The sequence below is a fragment of the Rhagoletis zephyria genome, unplaced genomic scaffold (assembly GCF_001687245.7).
Source record: "Rhagoletis zephyria isolate East Lansing unplaced genomic scaffold, Rhagoletis_zephyria_1.1 Rzeph_scaffold_02954, whole genome shotgun sequence".
Lineage (NCBI taxonomy): Eukaryota > Metazoa > Arthropoda > Insecta > Diptera > Tephritidae > Rhagoletis > Rhagoletis zephyria.
In genome coordinates, this window is record NW_016160038.1 from 58,857 (window position 1) to 66,002 (window position 7,146).

Here is a 7,146-nt window from a genome sequence, read left to right on the forward strand (position 1 = left end):
ATAGTGACGGGAACAACCAAATGTATAAATCGGCAACATATGTACCAGGATTATCTGAGAGAATTAAATACTCAAAAATATATGACAAGGACAATTTCCGCATAGCGTTTACTTATGACAATACGCTGAAACAAGTTTACTCAAATACCAAAGATAAAATTCCAATAAATGAGAAGTCTGATGTAATTTATAGAATACCATGCAGTGGCGACGCGTCCCACGTATGCGATATGGTATATGTGGGGACAACAAAATCGAAATTAAAGACAAGGATTTCCGCTCACAAATCAAACATTAAGTTGAGGAATAATTCGGCGGACAATAAGACAGCCTTGTCATCTCATTGCCAGGATACGGGACACTATCCCGACTTTGATAAAGTAGCAATCTTGCAAGAAGAAAAAATCTATAATAAACGCTATTTTTTAGAGATGCTACATATTATGAACACCCCTAATCACAAAAGGATGAACTATAAAACGGACACCGACAATTGCGCTCACGTTTATCGGAATTTAGTTCTAACGCACAACAACAAACCTACAGTAGGTGTCGTGTGATCGTGTGTTCATGTTTAACTCATCGTCCGTCTGCTGCCAAGATTTCTTCGGACAACAACATTGCTCTGCTGAGATGACATACAAACATTTCTTTGTCTTACTGTTCAGCGCTTTATGTATTGTTGTTTGTATAAAATTTTTGTTTACAATTACTGTATTTTAATTATCAGTTTTCCTGTTTATGTTTAATATCTTCTTCGTGCTTGTTTGTTATTTTACATTTTAACATATGATTAGTCGACCGGACAAAGCTAATAGTGTAAGTCGTTTTAATGCACTTGTGCATATGTATGTTTTTGTTGGTTTATATTGTGATGTAAAAATATTGTTTTCCTTTTTTTAGTCCTGAAGATGCCTTCAGACTGAAGGCGAAATATCGACCAAAATAAAAATAAAAAATAAATAAAACAGAAAAACATTTAATGTTTTATTTAACATACGGCCTATAGCTCAAAAATAATTATTAAATTATACTCAACGGCCAATAAGCAACACAATCAAATTCAAAAAATTAAATCTGAATATTGGAGTCATTTTTTATTAAAGAATTAACACTTTGCACTTTAATAAGTACATCACTGAAGGCGCGCCACATACTAACCTAAGATAGTTCACATTTCTGCGCTTTAAAGCTCAAAATATATCAATATTGCTTTACATATAAATTCCAAAGTAAGTAAGGTTATAGTACGACATAGATTTGCATGAAATGGAATGTTTAAAAACAATACATATTAACAACAAAACTTTCAATAGAAATTTTAGTAAGGACAAATTTTTGCATTTTGGAATTTGGAATATTAACTTTAAATATTTCAAATATTACTACAAAAGTTTTATACAAATTCTATGTAGTCTTGCCCAGTTCCCAGAGTTTTAAATTTTGACGTTTTCATTTTATTTTCTAATAGTTTTTCATACAAATGTATCATTATTCACATTAACTGTGTAATGTACATTTACGATTCGATACGATACAAGGGTTATGGTACTCGATTCCAAAAAATATCGTTTAAAAACTTTCGCGTAAAAGGTATCGGTATCGAATAGCAAAAATATCGATATGGTATCATATCGTACCGAAATTCGTGTCCCTAATAACAAGAATAACACTGTGGAACAAATTCAGGTTAGCAAAAGTTAGGTCGATTCTGAGAGTGAGGGGTGAAAATAGAGGCTAAATTAGAAGACCCGTATCGCGGCGTTTGTTTATGTTAGTTCGAATTTTTTTTTAATCGACCTTCGAACTTTGCAGTCAAATGCCGATTTTCAGCATATTGTTTATATGGTTTTTTGGCTAAAACTCGTCGATTAATTGATATTTTTTCAACCTGTTAAAGCCAAATTATTGCTAGAGACCTGTGCAACAATTAAAATTAAAAAAAATTGATTTAGAAAATTTCTGTAGTGCTTATAAAGCAAAATGTTGGAATTTTTTTTTCACGCTTTTTGAACATATTTTCCACAAAACTAAGTTTTTTTTTGCCTTCTGTTTGATCTATAATATGCTTCTCAGTTTCTTCAATAAATTTCATTTGAAAAGAAAATAATCATAATACAAAACTTGCGTTTTCCAGCTTAATATTAATTTACTTCTCATTTCTTATGTACCAATTTTTTCAGTGTTGGTTTTGAAGAAACATTGAAAAAGAAATTATAAAAATATGGAAAAAAATATAACTTTGAAATGTTAGTTATGAGAAGTTTTAAGTAAAAAAATTAAATTAATTAAATTAATGATTTGGCCAGTTGCCGTTTAGCAGGCGGCTGTGGATCAACATCACTGCTCTCTCTAATATCTTGGTCATCGTCGTCATCATCAGAAAGATCGATAATTTCGTCCAACAGATATTCTGGAATTTCATCTTTGTCTTCCCCTTCTTCCTCTTTTTCCTCGTATTCCTCTTCTTCAAAGGTGTTTTTATACCACCAACAAATTTCAGATTCAGTTGGCAACTATTGAGCGAGTTGATCAAGATGCTGTGCAAGAGATGAATTTTGTACGACATATTAACCCCAATTTCATCGAAAGCTGCCAACATGTTTGCAATAGATTGCCTGTAGTTGTCTTTGCGTTCTTTACCCAAAAGTCTTTAATGACTGCTTTCAAAGCGAGCCATGCATTTAATTATCGGTCTGTCAGAACTTGGTCAAAATCTTGACGACTCATTAGTTTCCGTATGTCGGGACCATTAACAACCCCTTCCTGAATTTTGGCGTTACTTAGTCTTGGGAAAATGTCTTTTAAGCGGTTGAATACTGCTGGTCTTTTTGCGATACATTTCAAAAAAATTTTAGCAATGCCAAGTTTAATGTGGAGCAACGGCAACAAAATTTTCATTTCAGGAACAAGACTTTCGTGTAGCCTATTGTCTTTAGGCCATTTCCGTCCAATGTGACTATTTCAGTTATGCTATTTGTACTGGTTTCTTCCTTTAATACCTTCTCCGTATCGTGAATCCCAATCGCACAAATACACGGATATTTTGGGCGCCCAGATGCTGTTAAGCCTTTGAACACCTTTGAAGAAGAGGAAGACGAGAAAAAAGAGGAAGAAGGGGAAGACAAAGATGAACTTCCAGAATATCTTTTGAACGAAATTATCGATCTTTCTGATGATGACGACGATGACCAAGATATTAGAGAGAGCAGTGATGTTGATCCACAGCCGCCTGCTAAACGGCAACTGGCCAAATCATTAATTTAATTAATTTAATTTTTTTACTTAAAACTTCTCATAACTAACATTTCAAAATTATATTTTTTTCCATATTTTTATAATTTCTTTTTCAATGTTTCTTCAAAACCAACACTGAAAAAATTGGTACATAAGAAATGAGAAGTAAATTAATATTAAGCTGGAAAACGCAAGTTTTGTATTATGATTGTTTTCTTTTCAAATGAAATTTATTGAAGAAACTGAGATGCATATTACAGATCAAACAGAAAGCTAAAAAGACTTAGTTTTGTGGAAAATATGTTCAAAGAGCATGAAAAAAAAATTCCAACATTTTGCTTCATATGCACTACAAAAATTTTCTAAATCAATTTTTTTTTAATTTTAATTGTTGCACAGGTCTCTAGCAATAATTTGGCTTTAACAGGTTGAAAAAATATCAATTAGTCGACGAGTTATAGCCAAAAAACCATATAAACAATATGCTGAAAATCGGCATTTGACTGCAAAGTTCGAAGGTCGATTAAAAAAAAATTCGAACTAACATAAACAAACGCCGCGATACGGGTCTTCTAATTTAGCCTCTATTTTCACCCCTCACTCTCAGAATCGACCTAACTTTTGCTAACTTGAATTTGTTCCACAGTGAAATAGTATAATAATAGTATATATATATAATAGATTTCTCAAGTAAAAGTAAACAAAGCCGAATGGGAGGAGAAAAGAAACTGTCAAACAGTGAATTTTCTCAATATTAAATTTTTCATTGGGAAACGTGATTTTATTGTGTTAAATTGCAAAATATACGATTAAAAAAAGAACTAATAAAGAAATGTAAAAAATCGGCGATCTCTGTGAAAATTAGCACATTACAGTGAATCTAAAGTTTTTAACGCCTTGTTTACTTTTACTTGAGGATTGTCAAAATTGGCAAAACCCAAGTTAAAAGTTTTTTCTAGAGATTCGAATTAAAAAGTTTTCAGTTAAGGTGAAACCTTAAATTTTTGAGAAAAGTTTGATCCGAATCCTGAGATCTACCACAAATTTTTTTAGATCTACCACATGTTTTTCCAGAATCTTCCACACAGAAATTTTATTAAGTCCGATCACTGGTGTTGATACGGTCTCTTATGTTGGCTGACCGTGTTGATAACGCTGCTGTAGTCGTTGTTGTTGCTGTTGTAGTCGTTGTTGTTGCTGTTGTAGTCGTTGTTGCTGGTGTAGGGGGCGGCGTTCATATTGGCTAAATTCCGTGGATATTTAGTCCTCACAAGGTCCTTGTCAATGTAAATTTTTCATTAAAAAATAGCCCCCGTAAGTCCAACTCCAGCTACATTTACCACAGAATTTTTGGGAGGAACACCTTTCACATCACGCTGTAAAAAAAGTTAGAACTTTTAAAATACGTACATTAAGGTGGTAAAATTGTTCAGACGACAGTTTTTCGACGAATCGCATGGTATTTTCGGTTTCTCTAATAATTCTAAGAGAAAATGTAGAAGAAACTATAAGTCGGAAATGAGTCTCTAGCCTGCACATTTTTAAAAGAAAAATTTACTTGCTCTCAAAATTTTATTTTTTCGTTTAATACCGGTTTTACAAAGTGTTCACCTTTTGTTACAACTACTTATGTAATGGATACAAAATGCCTATATTTTAGGTTATAACATTTTTAATTGAGTTACCATATTTACCGTCTAAAATCCGTGTCAAAATTATAAACGCACCACATATTGACAAGTTTTAACAATATATTATTTTATCATTTCATTTTAGTTCTTGTAAAGGTATGTTTTACTCTTTAACAAAAATCGTATAAATCTAAGATTCAAACTTTGTGCAATATTAAAAAAAAAAAAAAAGTAAGAAAGTTTAAGTTCGGGCGGAGCCGAAAATACCCGGTGCAAGTATTAAATATATAAGGGGTATTCTCTGAGTCTTGCAAAGCCCTTGCATGGTGCACAGATTGCACGGATTGCACGTTAAAAACCGGTTTTCGTATGGGACAGCTTTGCAAACCGTGCAATCCGTGCACCGTGCAAGGGCTTTGCAAGACTCAGAGAATACCCCTATAATTTCCACCTTTCCGAAAACTACCGCTACATGGTAAGTTGGGGTGTATCAATTTTGAGTAAATTAGCGTCCTTAAGTTCGAAATATTGAAGTTTCAAGCATATCTGAAATTTACCGTTATATGAAAAGCGGCCGTAATTTTAATCCGATTTCAATAATTTTCAACGTTTTGCTTTTATGTGGCAAGCACAATATCCATACCGAGTTTGGTACAAATTGGTAGAACGGTTACCGATATACATATATCGTCGCCTGGGTAAAAGATTGTCGTATGTTATGCACGTACGTATGACGCTTACGATAATCTTTTACCCAGGCGACGATATTTGCTCATCAGTGGGCGGTGCCATGCCCATTTTCTAAAATTTTATCATAAACGTATTTTTGGGAAAGAATTGCACCAAGCCTCAATTTTGAATAAATTAGCTTTATTATTTACTGATTTATCGAAGATTTCGTATTTCTCCAAATTACCGTTATATGGGATGTGGGCGTGGTTATTGTCCGATTTTAAAAAATTTCGGCCATTTGGTATGCTGCAGCAAGGCTAACAACTGTGCCAAGCTTGGAAGAAATTGGTGCAGCGGTTACCAAGATATACATATGTAACCATAAGTGGGCGTGGCTACGCACATTTTCCAAAAATTTATAATATTCTTATTTTTTGTCTAAAAATTATTGTAAATATCAATTTTGAGTGAATAATCTTAAGTAGTTACTAGAATATCGCAGTATTCGTATTTCTGAAAATTACCGTTATATGCGAGGTAGGCGTGGTTATTGTCCGATTTTGCCCATTTTTAATACCATCCGTCCTACGCCCGAAGGAAGTGCACATACTTAGCTTCGTTAAGATATCTCAATGTTTACTCGAGTTATCGTGTGCACAGACGGACAGACGGACAGACGGACGGACGGACGGACGGACGGACGGACGGACAGACAGTCACCGCTTAATAGATTTCTCTTTTCATTCTGATCATTTATGTATATATTTTTCTATATCTATCTCGATTCGTTTTGCCGTTATTTGAACAAAGTTATAATACCCTTGTGCACAAGTGCTCTCGGGTATAATTAGCAAATTTTTGTAAAAATGTAAACCTTTTTAGGTGGATTTCTTAGAAAGGTTTTGAGTATACAGTTACGTAGTACAGTAAATTTCATTAAAATGAAGTGCAATTAGCTAAGATTTACCGTCGATATTTATATTTTTTTGTGTTGAAAAAAGAAAATTTTTGTATGGGAGAGGCATTGTCAGCAAAAAAAAATTGGCAAAAATCAACGGTAAGTCCTAGACGCCTTCATATCGAGTTTTTGTTCTCAAAATACAAAAACCGTTCCTTTTTAATGTTTGTTAATCTTAGTTAAAAATTCACAAAACAGATGTATTTCGCTACCTAAAGGTAAAAACGCGCCAAGTCCACTTAATTCAAAATATAGTTTTTGATGCAGAATGACAGAAAATGCGAAACTACATCGATTTTTCGTCTCTCCTGAACAACTTCAAAAAATGGACATGACACTTTTTCTCTTTTAGGTAACGATTGCTTCTTAAAAATGGTTTATACAAATAAAGGAAATGTAAGAAACTTAAATACATACAGACATTTTATATGCATAAGTTTTAAGAAAAGGTTAAAAAAACGAATATCGTGAAAAGGTAATTTTTATACCCGAGCGCACTTGTGCACAAGGGTATTATAACTTTGTTCACATAACGGTGGTTTGTAACAGGCAAAACGAATCGAGATAGATATAGACAAATGTATACATAAATGATCAGAATGAAAAGAGAAATCGATTAAGCGGTGACTGTCTGTCCGTCCGTCCGTC

At 33.3% G+C, this 7,146-nt stretch overlaps 1 protein-coding gene across 1 annotated transcript in view; it reads right to left on the reverse strand.

The window, feature by feature from the left end:
• The window catches only part of LOC108368105 (uncharacterized), a 43,997-nt gene that overhangs the window by 34,526 nt on the left and 2,325 nt on the right, over positions 1-7,146 (reverse strand). The window lies entirely within an intron of this gene.